Source organism: Sylvia atricapilla, chromosome 2 (genome assembly GCF_009819655.1).
Source record: "Sylvia atricapilla isolate bSylAtr1 chromosome 2, bSylAtr1.pri, whole genome shotgun sequence".
Taxonomy (NCBI): Eukaryota; Metazoa; Chordata; class Aves; order Passeriformes; family Sylviidae; genus Sylvia; species Sylvia atricapilla.
The window spans coordinates 31393205-31407150 of NC_089141.1; the positions used below are offsets into that span (position 1 = coordinate 31393205).

The 13946-nt window shown below is 38.0% G+C and overlaps 1 long non-coding RNA gene across 1 annotated transcript in view; it reads left to right on the forward strand.

The window, feature by feature from the left end:
- LOC136374050 (uncharacterized) overlaps positions 1-10455 on the forward strand; it is an 81532-nt gene extending 71077 nt beyond the window's left edge. The window contains exon 2 of the long non-coding RNA XR_010745804.1: positions 10377-10455. This is a non-coding gene — a long non-coding RNA (uncharacterized lncRNA). The remainder of the gene's footprint in view (positions 1-10376) is intronic.
- The last annotated feature ends 3491 nt before the right edge of the window (positions 10456-13946 follow it).

Here is a 13946-nt window from a genome sequence, read left to right on the forward strand (position 1 = left end):
GAAAAATCTGCCCAAGCTTAGCATTGCAGATCTGACATTCATTGTATTGATCAAAACCCTGTTTTGTCAGGGAAATGTTTGATAATATAATTTTGACATAAATTCAGTAACCAAGAGGACAAAGAGAAATCTTTAAGGTCTAACATGTAGTTTTGAGGCTTCAATCAAGAAAAGAATGATGACCAACACTTTCTTGAGTGAGTAATGCTTTAAAGTATATTTTTCCCGTGGACCTATCAAGTGGTGCCTTGAAGGGAACCACTAGAGGAAGAAAAATGGTCAGCATTTTCTGAAAGCTCTCTTTTCACGGTGCTACAAAAGTGGCACTGCAAATCAAGATGCCTCAACTCACTTTTCAAAACCTATCTGCTTATTTTGTACCTTTAGGTATCTTTTTTTTTTTTGTACATTTCTATAGGAGACAAATGGATTCTGCTGCTACTCTTTTGCCTTAAATTAGCTTTCAATTAGCAAGTTTCTTTTTTAAAAAAAATAAAGCGGATAAAAATCTTTTCTCTTAGTTGGAAATACTTAACTATGCAATTCCTGTTAATTACATGCCAAGAAGCTCTGTAGCTCTGTATCAAAAACTGCTTCTTCAGGCTTCTGTGGTCTCTCCTACATGCCACACCACAAAGACTTTAGGTGTTGTGTTTGTGCTCAGAAGACTTGATTGGGCAAAGAGCAGTAGATGCCTTACACAGCACTTCATTATTTGTAGCTGTCACACAAACTGTGGTCTTATTTCTTCTTTTAGTCAAAAAGGGCAATAACTACAATCAAGCATTTTGGAGCAGAGTTCATCTGATGGTGACCAGCAATATCTTCCTTCATTAGCCAAAGCCATACTAATATATACTTCTTTATGTGTACTCAGACAAGTTTTTCAGGGTAAATAGTATACTCTTGCAGTTTGTACAATGGTGGAACCCCACTATCTAATGCTATAGTGTTTCTCTGCACCTGTAGAAATAATAGAGACATAAATATAATGGCATGTGGAGTAAGATTGACAGTAGTCTGTTATTAAGACAGACTAGCATTTCTCTTTAGAAGAACCTGCTTCTCATAGATTATAACTACCTCACAATTGTCAAAGTAAAATTTATTATATTTATTATGGCTTGATTTCTTCTGCGTGTAGGAGTATTTTGTGGAGCTGCAGAACCCTTTGGGATTTGTTCAGACGTCTACCAACCAATGACTAAATTTTGTATCACTTTTGTCTCCACACAATGGCTAAGTTCAGGAACACTTCTCTTACAATGGCTTCCCATTAGTCCTCTCCCCTGCCTTTACACAGTCTAGGTACATGATGCTCTCTTAATGAACTGTAGTATTTCAAGTGTGCCTCTTCCATTCCTGTGCACTGAATAAAGGAGCAATCTTTAGGAGAAAAATATCATTGTTGTACAAGAATGGAGAAAAGAAGGCAAAATTAATTGGCCAAGCAACCTTATTCAATATCCGAACTTCTGAGAGCTTGATGTGTCAATCTCAGTGCTATTTTTGCAGACATTATATGCAACCTATTTTATACATGTCTGGTTCTGATTCAATAGTGCTTGAAGCTACAAACTAAAGTGAGATGGAGGTCAATCGACTTTATATATTTCATCTCAATTAAGTCACACTGTTTTCCAATAACAGAGGATGAATACTAGATGTGATTATGTTTTCACGTCATATTTGTCTTTGTAACACCAAAAGCAAAATAATTAAAATTGAGAAAGATTTTTACAGTACATGTGGCTATAAAAAAGTTTATTTATGTTTGGTGTTAATTATGAAATGGTATATAGTCACATTGCTCTAATTAGTGGTATTCTGTCATCAAACTTTTCAGTTATTATTCCATATTTGCACTTATGATACCTATAAGTGTGGTTTCTGATAGGCATATGTAAAGAAACTATAAAGGGTTTTGGAGAAAAATCAATTGAATAAATATTTACAGAGGATTAAGGTCTGTAAATTATGCATCTCCTAAAGAACATAACTTTCCTGTCAAGCATCCTATTGATTTTCTTAGGCATTTTAACCCTTATTCCTCTCTGGTGAAAATATCCTCATGAGGAACAGAATATTGCTAAGTTTCAGAGATAACTGACCCCTCAGACTACAGCCTTCTGTAGTACTGGAAATACATGTACTGTTCTGAGTACTCCAAGAGTATTTAGCCTTACTGATCCTCCTATCCAAGTACCAAACTTTTTTTACTACCAATAGTCATAAGACACATGATACAGGCTTGGGAGAAGGTGAGAAAGAAAGTTCTGAAAATCATTTACAGATACTAAAGCCTCCCAAAGGGTATCACTGTTATATCTATATGGAATAATATAATAAATATTAAATTACAGAATATTATATTTATTATAATACAGAAATTATATTATAATACAGAATAAATTTGAAATGGGAATACTTCTGGAGCACAAATAGCTCTTATAATGTCAACTGTCCAAATTATCCCACTAGTAATAATATAAATATAACATAACATAACATAACGTAACATAACATAATGTATCAGCTTCCAGGGATGGTGTTCCCAAATAGCAGACACTTACAGATGAGAAAGAATAGAGTGAATGTACATTGTACTTTTTAAAATTCCCCTCACCTGCCTATGAACTTTGTAGACCAAATTTAATTTCCACATATTTAGTAACACTCTAAGGACTTTGCTTTCATGAACTTGTGCAGCTTTTCCTAACATCAATACAAATTTTTAGCAGTCATTATATCCCTGGCAATGACTGGTGAAAGGGTCTAGAAAAGAGAGCATGGGAAGATTTGTTGTCTAGAAGTCCTTATCCATATAGAAAGATAAGAGCATTTGTACAGTTTGCACAAAAAGCCACCTCTTTCTATATGTGTTGAACCTGGTTCACTAAGTTAATTGAATTGCTCCTTTTGTTAGAAGAAAGAATGAACAATCAATTTATACTTATGTTCTTTTTGCTGGTCCTTTCCATCATTGATAAACTGTGCTTCTCTATCACACCCTCCTCTTCAGTTTTTCCTTTTCCTAGATGTCTTGAATAATTTCACTGCTCTCTATACATAAGTCATACATAAGTCATACATAAGTTATCTTTATATCATAAGTCATCATATCTGTCAACATTCTCACTCAAAGTCTAATACATTATTCTATATCCAGGTAGATTCCACAGAATTGACTACATAATGTAACCTGTCACGGGAAATATATTTCAGTCTGGTTACTCATCTACCTCAAGAGGCACATCCTGGTCCCCTTCCAGTCTGTTCTCTTTTGTCAGGAAGGTAAAAATGGTGTTAACATGATCCAATTTTAACATGATCCGAGTTTAGTATACTAGCTGTAAATCACCCCTCAAGCAACCCCAGAAAAACACTGTGACAAATTTTGGAGAAAGTTTTCTCTCCTCACTACGGTCTCCTTTCCCTTTGGAGTCTCATTGGTAGCCTATAGCTCTGCTTCCTGAACGTCATGATAACCCAAAAAGCATTTGGAAAAGTCAGCTAAACACTTGGAACAGAGCCTTGGGCTGCATAAATCTGGAAGCTGGGTTTGCTCATTTTCAATTACTGCGAAATTTCCTTGTCTGACCTTGTACCAAACAGGATATGTCTGGGTAAATTCCCAACCCATGAGTGAGATGTCTAAGCTCTTTACAGTCAATTGATACAGCTGCTTGTTTCCAAAGGGGGAGTCACAGCATCTAGTCCAGGAGTGATTATATCTACAAGGTCTGCACAGCGCAGTGTTGCAGAGTGCCAAAATCCATGTATGGACAATTTGTACTTCCATTCATACCTTCTTTCTGCCAGTGAGACTCCAGAGGTGAATCAATAAATCCCCGTGATCAGTGATATCTAAGCATATCTTTGATATTTGTTTTAAGTTTGACTTCCTTAACTGGTGTTTTGAGCTGCCAGGAAGCCAGACAGACACACCAGCACAGTGCTATGTCTGACCAAAAGCCCTGTTTAGAATTGCTATCCTATCTACTACCATTTTGTAGCTACCACTTCAGAGAAGGTTTGGTTTAAGACAGAGTTAAGTCACACCTGCCTGCCAAAGACAACATCAGCCATCCCTAAATTTCTTTCTCAATCTAATATTATCATAAGGAAACTCACCCCAGACCAATTCACAAGAACCTAATCTATATATCAGTAGAAAAACTGAGAGCTGATTCATACTCTTTCTATCCCAAAGCGAAGAAAAAGTGGATAACAAGCCTAAGTATTTTGTGCAAATTCATATTTGGAGTTTTACTTCTTATTCTGTACTGAAACTAGAATTGGCACTCTTCTTGTCCCCAGCTGCTATGCAGAGTTCATGTGCTCTATCAGCATGAAGATTGATTTGATATGATATGATTGATATTCTTCTTGTAAAAGGAGGAGTTCTAACTTCATTGGTCATATGAAAATCCATAGGAAAGGTAGATATCAGTTCTTTAAATTCAGATGTATCTGTGAAATTATGAGCCCAGTAGGGGGATAAACTGAGCACCAACACAATTGCATACCCATGACTTCCCCATAGAATATAAACTACTCCTGGTCAAATCCAAAGAATCAGAGAATCATAGAATTACTCAGAAGAGACCTTAAAGATCATCAAGTTCCTATTTCCCTCCCTTTCACTAGACACTTCCAATCCCCTAAGAGACTTTAGCACACTTTCAACCATTAACTCCACACATACTCAGGACTTCCAAAAAATCTCATTTGTTTATCTGTAGTGGGGTACTGCCATTTGTATTTCCATTTCAGATAAATATTTGGTCCAGTCAATGTGATGTTCTCCAGGTCTGGATCCACAAAAAAAACTTTTCTTCTCTAACTAAAACAAGCTGCAGCACATGGGTGAGGATGGGGTCCACTCCTTTGTGAGAGCAGCCTGTACCTATGTCAAGATTACAGACAACAGCCAATTAATCTGCATATGCCTACTATTTCCTTTGGCAATACATGACTGAAATTTAATGGAGCTGTGAATGTGTACCAGAGAGAGAATAAAATCTTCTTTCCAGTTAGGCTCATATCAAAAATGTGTTCCTATTCAGGTTCAGTAGCTAATTAATAGCAGAATATATTTAAATACAGTAAGATGTTGTACATGCTTTGGAATTCAATGAAACCTAATAAGCAAAATCAGGCTCTTTTATGTAAACTAATCACTTATGGTTAAGCTCTCTTTGTAACATCTTCACTGCATTCTTCCACAGACAATAAATGACTCCCTTCACTGTAGGCAATATTTCTCAACTCTCACATACCATAAATCAGATTTTCTTCTCATTCTGCCAGTTTTATTTTAAACAATTGTTCTGAAGTGTGCACGGCAATTCACCTGCCATATATTACCTCCTATCAACAGCTGCTTTCTACTTTCCAGTTTCAGTTTCATATTTATGTATCTTGTCAGCTGGGAAAACAAATACTTTGAAATCACTTCTGCACTAAAAGCAGAAGATTATATTGGATAATGCCATCAGTAGTACCTTGGGATTTTTGACATGATTTTTATTGACCAACACGAGCACAGTTGTTAATGATTTTGATAAGTAATATTAGACCATATTTCTGAGGTCTAAGGAAACATCTTTACACATTATTACACAGTGTTTACTTTGAAGTACTGCAATCACTGCTAAGGGCAGCCTGAGTTGTTCTTATTGGTTTATGTTGGAATGTTTGTGTTTCTTATCTGTGTTTCCCTGCTGATTAAAATTCTGTATAGTTTGATATTGACCTGAACAACATCCAGAAAATTAATTAGACTTCCAGAAAAGAAATTCCATTTAAGGACTTGGCAGGCTTTAGGAATCACTAGGGAAAAACATAAAAATCTCCACCTCACAGTTGTTCAGAATTATTTTTCAAAAGGCTGCAATTCCCTGTGATATGCATGGACAAACAACTAAGCCCTCAAAACTAGGGAGCAGCCATGCTCATAGTACAGTAATGGAAGAGAAGTCAAGATCTCACTTTACTTGAACTAATTCTCCTCTAATCACAAAAAAAATGCTCTCCTTGATGAAAGGAGGCAATACCTAAGTAGTTAATGCCTTAGGGGGGGTTTTCACTATTTTTGTGTGTTTTGTACATGTATAAGGTATATACAAGATCATGAGGCAGAAAGGTGGAAAGATTGTTTTATTGCATATGCTGAGTTTGTAATCTCATTATAGAAGGCTATCAGCTTGACAAAGTATTTTCCCTTCATAAACTCATGCTGAATTCTTCAAACCACTTTCTTGTCTATAATACGTTTGAAAGCAGCTATCAGTTCGTATTCTTCTTATTTTAATGATGCATTTTTTCTTATACAGTCCCGTGCAACAGAAAAACACCTGTGCCAGAATCAGCAGCTATTTGCTAAAACCTGATTTACATATGCGGGAAGATCTTGCTTTTGTACAGTTTTTCATCATAACACCCTTTGATTTGGTTTGGCATTTTCTGGGGAGTTGGGGGTTGAGCAACCAATAGAAAAGGAAAAATGTACAGATCTAATCAGACAAGTCAGCAGCCAATTGACACCCACATTTTCAGTGTCCATCTTTTGCCTTACTTCACAGTTACTTTCTACTTTTCAGTTTCTGAATTTAGTAGAATAGGAGTTGAAACTATGACACTTAGTAGCAAACAGTTCAACGAGGACCTACAAGTAAAATTCTTACCTTGTTAGCCAGCAAAGAATTTGTATGAAAAACATCTGGCCATTCTTTTTCTATCAATTTCTGTTTGACAGAAATCAGGACTGTAAACAGGTAGACGACATGAAAATTATTGCAACTTCTTTTGGACGCAAATTCTACCTGCGCTTCTCAATTACTCCTTAAAGAATATGACTTCTTGATATAAAAAAAGGTAGTTTGCATCTAACTGAGAATAAATTTTATAATCCCACACTTCCACCGAAGTTCAGAATGCTCTGTGGCTCACTATTTCTGGTACTTTTAAATATCATCTTGTAACTGGTTTAGTAATCAATATATCTCTCAAATGCCGGCCAGATTAGTGAATTTAATATTCTGATGGGTCTTTAATACCTCTTTTGGACAAAGATGAAAAATTGGTCCAAACAACTGTACATTAGAAGCACCTGACAATGTATTGGTGTAGCTGAAATTATGTTTCTTTGAAGTTCAAATTCTTCCTCTTTTGACTATATATCAAACACTAATTTATTGTTTACAAGTCTTCAGTTAAAACTCTGTATTTTCAGTCATGAAAATGATGAGTGATAAAACACCTATGCTATTCTGAAATAAACTTTATTAAAAATTGAACATATGATATCACTGATGGAATTTCCTGCCCATGTCAGTCCTCCTGTTGTTTAAGTCCAACATAAACCAAATTTCTGACTGATATCATATGAATATTCAATGATTTTTCTTTCATTTATGTAAAAAGAAAGTTAATATCTATTTAAGTATTTAAAGTGATGATGACTTGACAACCTCTTATGATAACACCTTCCCATTATTATTTACTGTCATTACTTTTTTTTTCCCCAATGTGAATATTTGCAGCTCTAGTTTCTGGTCATTGGAACTGAGAAGCTACTCAAGTTATTTCTAAATGCATTAATAGCAATAGAATCACAGAATACACTGCTGGAAGTGATCCAAGAGAATCGCTGAGTCCAAACTCTGACTCTACCCAGTGCAATCTAGGAGTTAAACTGTTTATCTAAGAGCATTATCCAAATGCTTCTTGAACACTGATAGGCCTGGTGCCATGACCAGTTCCCTGAGAAGCTTCTTATAGCACTTGACCACCCTCTTGGTGAAGACCTTTTTCCCAGTCCAATGTTCCCGATGCAGGTTGATACGATTTCCGTGTGCCCTATCAGTGTTCACCAAAAAGAAGAGATGAGCACCTTCCTCTCTATTCTCTCTCAAGAGAAAGCTGTAGAAAGCAGTAAGTTCAGTTTGTCAACAACTGATTCTGATGACAGAACTAATATAATTCTGGCGTATTGTAATCATATCACTAGTTTAAGAAAAGTGAGCCTTGAAGAGCTTTTCTTATAACCTCCCTTTCCAAAGATCACCATTTCAGCATAATTTTTCTAGGCTATTTTTGCAAGTGGTTCTTTATACTACTTGAAGTTTCAACAAATTTTACATTTTTTATAATATTTATACAAAACAGTTGCAGTAGAGCTAAATTCTTTGAAAGCAGTTTACAAATAATTTATTAGGAAAGGGGAAATTTAATAAGGTTTTTAATAATTCCCAGAATAATCTTCTCCATAATTTTCTAGGCACCAGTAGCCCTTACAGGGTGCTTGCACAAGTAAAAATTGTCTTTGTTGCTCTACTCTTGAATTCTTTTTTTCTCTAATACACTTTTATGATCAAAATTGTATATCATCTTCCAGTATTAGTCTCATAAATGCCTTTATCTTGCTTGTGTGGCAAGGTTTTGTCAGTGGGAAAGGCTGCAGGAGTGGTGCCTGAGAAGAGATCAGGGACTGCCTCTACATCGAATCGAGCCTGTTCTAGCTGGCTCCAAAATGGACCTGCTTCTGGCCAAAAATAGCAGGACCCATCAATCAACCTGGTTCTTTCTCTGCTATAATGTATTGAAGAAAGGGTGAAAAATGCTGTGTAATATCTGAGACAGATATGGACTGAAAAAAAAAAAAAAAAAAAAAAAAAAAAACAGGAAGAAAACCTGTGGACACCAGTCAGTGGAGAAAGAAGTTCTCCAAGCACCAGAGAGATTTCTCTGTAGCAAAAACCATGGGAAGCAGGTTTCTTCCCCTGCAGCCCACGAAGGAACAGGCAGGAGCAGACATCCCCCCAGCAGCTCATGAGGGACCCAATGCCAACAAAGGTGACATGCCCTGAAGGAGGCGGCAGCACACTGTGGAAGACCCCACACTGAGGCAGGGTTCTAGGTGCATTTGTAGCCCATGGAAAGAAGTCTCCTGTAGAGCGGGAGTCAGATGTTAGTCAGGAAATTGCTTCAGAGAACAACGAAAATGTGAATTTCAGCTGATTTTTGGAGAGACCAAGTAAATGGAATTTTCTGTATTTCCATTTGTATTTAATGCCTCTTTCATTACACTGACTACAGGTGAGAAAAGTTTAGGTCTACTTTCTGTATTGTGTCTTGTCAGGTATTTATATACATTGGTTAGATCTCCCCTGAGCCTTCTCCATACTAAATAATGCCAGCTCACTCAGACTCATTTGTTGTGGCAGATGTTCCAGTCCCCAAACCATTTTATAGACAACAGCTTCTGGCTCAGTTCTGAAGCAGACATGAGCCTATGTGCAGCTACCTCTCTGGTCCAACCTGTTTCCCTTAACAGCAACAGAGGTAGCTCTGAAATCAGCGCTGAGTACATGAGGAGATATTTGACTGTCTGTAGAAGTGGTTTTCCAGCAGCACTGGACAGGGTGGCCAGACACAAGTTGAGTGGGTGCTGGGGCAGGAGGCACAGAACCCTGGACAGGGTTGGGTGGGGATTACGACTAGGGGCTGGGTTGGTGAAGCAGGGTTGGATGCAGAGGTCTCAGGCAGGAATGCAGGGACAAAGCAGGCAGGGCATCAGACATGAACACAGGAGGGAGGACAGGCAGTGGGGTAGGGCAGGACACTGACTACACACGAGGCTCAGAGATGAGCTGGTGTCCTGCCAAGCACCCAGCGAGAGGGAGGGCGAGTAAGTGACAGTGAGCAAAGGCCTGCGAGGGCAGAAGAGTCAAAAAGCAGCCTGGAGCCAGGGCAAAAATGGCAAAACCAGGCTAGAGCCAGGGCAAGAAGCAAAAAGAAAACAGACAAGATTGCAGAGCTTGGGATACAGTTAATTTTATATCCCCTGGTTCCTTCCAAGGTCTGCCTGCTGACAGGAGACCACTGGCCCAGCCCAACACTGCAGGTCATTGATGCAGTCCTTTTGCCATCTAACTGGAGAACTTCTCAGCAGAGTACAATGTCCTTGGTGGTCTCCTGCTGACTGCCTATCCCAGGTGAGATATGAAATGGTTGCCAGGCAAAGTGATCCCAGAAGGAGGTTCCTCTCCTATCTTCTCCCAGTTACCTCCTGCAGGTGGCACATGTGTAGCCTCTCTCCTACACCCCTCTGACGAAGTGTTGAGACAGAAATCAAAATTAAATTGGCTCCTCACAGCAACATTTGAAACCCAGAGCCTCTGAGCTTTTAACACAAGGCTCAAAAGTCCATGCCAAGGAGTCCTTATGAAATGCTAATGTCTTTGGGAACTCACCTGGAGACCCTTTTCCCACAATTTGAGTTTCAATTATTAAATTCTCAAAGATTTCTGAAAAAGAGTGTCTTTGAAGGAGTCTCAAATTTTATGTAAGAATCTGTCTTTCCTTCCAAGGATAAAAAAAAAAAAAAAAAAAAAAAAAAAAAAAAAAAAAAAAAAAAAAAAAAAAAAAAAAAAAAAAAAAAAAAAACAACACGCTAGCCAAAATTATTAGCTGCTTTTAAACATGTGACCCTCATTTCATCCCCTAGATTCTTAGCTATGCTGGCAAACTCAGGAAAGCCTGCAAAAGCCTGCACATCAAAATAAAATAATTAAGTTTATTGTTAATTAAATTCCTTCTTAGCAGAGAACCATCAGAGGCTAATATCCCACATATATCTTACTTTGGCCTCATGCTGCCACTCTGTACAAGATAAATTTCACCCACCAATGCAATTTTATCAATGACTCTTATTCTTAATAATCACATCAGGGCTTTATAAAATTAAACATATGAGCCATAAAATAAGAACAGGAATGCCAGCTTGCTTGCAATAGTGAGCATGATAGAATATTTTGCTGTCTTACTGGAGGACTCAGAGGATCTTGATCATTAAAAGGCAATAATGGAAGGGTCTCCCAAAGAGCATATTTTGATACTCAAATTATTGTAAAACTACTGAAAGAATATTAAATTCAGCTAAGAGGGCCATAATCCAGGAATTCTCTTGCTAAATAGCCAACCTTGAGCATTCCATCAAGTCAAAGACCTTAGAATGCTTTATCCTTCCCTGTAGATACTCTAATACTATAAACATTGACATTGTTAAAAGAAAAATGAAAAACAGAGATCCACATAAGCATAAAACATCTTTAGTAGATCTAGCAGTGGTGCATACTTTCATCCTCTTCCTAGGAGACTGTTTCACAGGTTATTCGTCAAGTGTGCCCTTATCTCCTTTTCATTCTCATGCACATCTCATACTCATCTCCTTTTCATTCACAAGCTTAGCCAGTGAGCTTCATTCTCTCATTTTCATTTTACAGCCCTGCTTCCATTCACAAAGAAGCTATTTGCTTATTTCCTGGAATTTACTACTACCCAGTCCAGTAAGATCTACTACACTAAAAATTACTTCTTACCAGTTTCTAATAGTAAGGGAAAAAAAAGCCAAAGTTTCATCACAGTGTAACCCAAATGTCCCATCCCACTGTAAAAGGGGAGTTGAGGAGGATTCATTTTGATAGATTTCTCAGATGAGAATAAAGTGCAAGCACAGCAATATTGTGTCAGAGAATTGTTTATTGATAATGCAAGATAAGTGTGCCTACTGAAAGGGGGGTAGAAAAGGGAGCAGAGAGGGAAGAAGAGAGTTTTCTCTCTCCTGATCGGCTGCCAGCTGAAACCTCCCCGAGGACAAGGCTCCCAGCACATGTACAGCCCCTACAGTAGTTTTTCAACTCATGTATAACATATTTTGAGGCATAAATAAAAATCAGATTGGTCCTTCTCACCAGGCAAGACTGAGTTTCTCTAGCAAGAATAATTTTCACAGCTTATAGATAAATGACATTTTTTAAATTACTTTCGGGTTAGAGTCTTTTTAGAAAATTCTTTTTCATTTCATTTTGTTCAAAAAATGTTCATGTGGAGGCAGGAATTTTGTTTGTACCTTTTCTAATCAAATAATATGAGCACTTGCTGACCTCTTCAGGTCATGGTTAATTTGTTATCACTATGAATTGGAGACATCATTGCCTTTTTTCTGCACACTCCAGAGATTTACCACATGAGGTATTTTTAAGTATAAATCCCTTAACATCTGCCTTAATTTAGTAGATAAGATCATTAACAGCCATTATATCTAATCAACATCTAATCCTTGTAGAAGGGATTCATTAGCAGGATGAAATGGGAACAGAAGCCCACTAATGATAAATGTTTATTTTCTTTGAATAAATTTCCACTAGGGAAGATCTAGCAACATTTTAACAACCTCTTCCAGAGCAGTGTTGCACTGCAAATTGAAGAATCACCCTCAAGCATTAGGTCATTAAGAATGTGTGGCTTGCTTTTACATCTATTAAAAAATCAAAAAAAAATAAAAAAAACCCCACAGACACCTTAAAAATAGACAAAGGGACTTTCAGACAACTTGCATGAAGATATAACAACTTCTTTTGAGTCCTGTGTGCAGTTTTGAGATTCACAGTATAAGGACTTAAAATTATTAGAGAATGTCCAAAGGAGGGCTACAAAGATGGTGATGGGTCTAGAGTGGAAACCAAATGAGGAGTAGTTGAGGTCCCCTGTCTTGTTCAGCCAAACAAAGATGAGATGAGATGATGAGAGAGGGGAGGTTTAAGTTGGATTTACAAAAAGGTTCTTCACCCAGAGGGGGGTTGGGCACTGAAAAATGTTCCCCCGGGAAGCAGACACAACACAGAGACTGACAGATTTTCAGAAGCATTTGGACAATGCTCTCAGGCACCTGGTGTGATTCTTGGGGTGTCCTGTGCAGGGCCAGGAGTTGGTTCCCTCCAACTCAGGATATTCTGTAATTCTGTGAAAGGTCTAAGAAGAGTTAGGACAACCTTTTGCTTGTTGTGTCATCTGGAATACAATACTCCTCTCTGAATGAAGATTATGTTACTGTGTTTTCAGGAGCTTTTTGTTGTATGTGGAGATACAGGACTACATATCATAGCACAATGTTTCTGAGGTCTGTGTTAAAATAAAGAAGAGAGCATGACTATACAACTGTGAGCTGTCAGCGTCCTCTAAAGTAACCAGATGCACTTTCTGAAATTCCTGTCCTTGAACTTTTACCTTTTCAAATTAAATTGTAGATGCCTTTGTCTGATATATTAGACTATAAATCTCAGTAATTATATATTAAAGGTTTATATGTTAGAATGGACGGATGGAGGGGTCACTCAATGGACACTCACCAAGTGGTAGTACAATAACAAGGCACAGTTCTGCCTGCAAAGCCCCCCATATCATTTTTGTTGTTGTTGTTGCTGTTGTTTGCTAGTATTTTAAATTAACTGAAGAAGAAGGCAAGGCTGAAAACTAATCTCTAAATAATTCAATAATTGCTGAGGACGAGCTTTATTTTAAACTATTCTTCTCCTGACCATGAGCGAGTTTTTTGGCTTTTTTGGCAGGGTGTGGTGGTGTATTTTGCTCATGTTTCTGTATGATTTGTTCGATAAGATTTTACATGATGGTTTGTTCTGTAACCCCGTATGTTTCCCCCTGTATGGTTTACCCCATGTTCGGTTTTATGTCAGTCATTGGTTGTATAACCTTCTGGTCCTGTCTGTCACTCTGGGGCCTCTCCCTGTGTCCAGAAATTTCCAGGGAAGGCGTCGAGTGATTGGGCAGGATCCAGACTTTCCCCTCCTATTGTGTTTTGTATGGTTGTTGCACATGTCTATTATGCTAAGAGCCACACCCTTACTGTACCCCATTGGTCCCTGACTGAACCCTCCCCTGTGTCACACCCCCTGTTAAATGTCACAGCACAGAGGGGCTCGTGGTCTCTCTGAGGCTGGTGTCCCGAGGTTAGGACTCCACGTCCAGACCCTCCAATAAACTCAGTTGGATACAGCACTGGAGAGTCCCTCCTTTCATTTCCTTTGCCATAGCCACGCTGCACTCCCGGCAAGCCAAGAACCACTGTGTTGCTGTGGTGC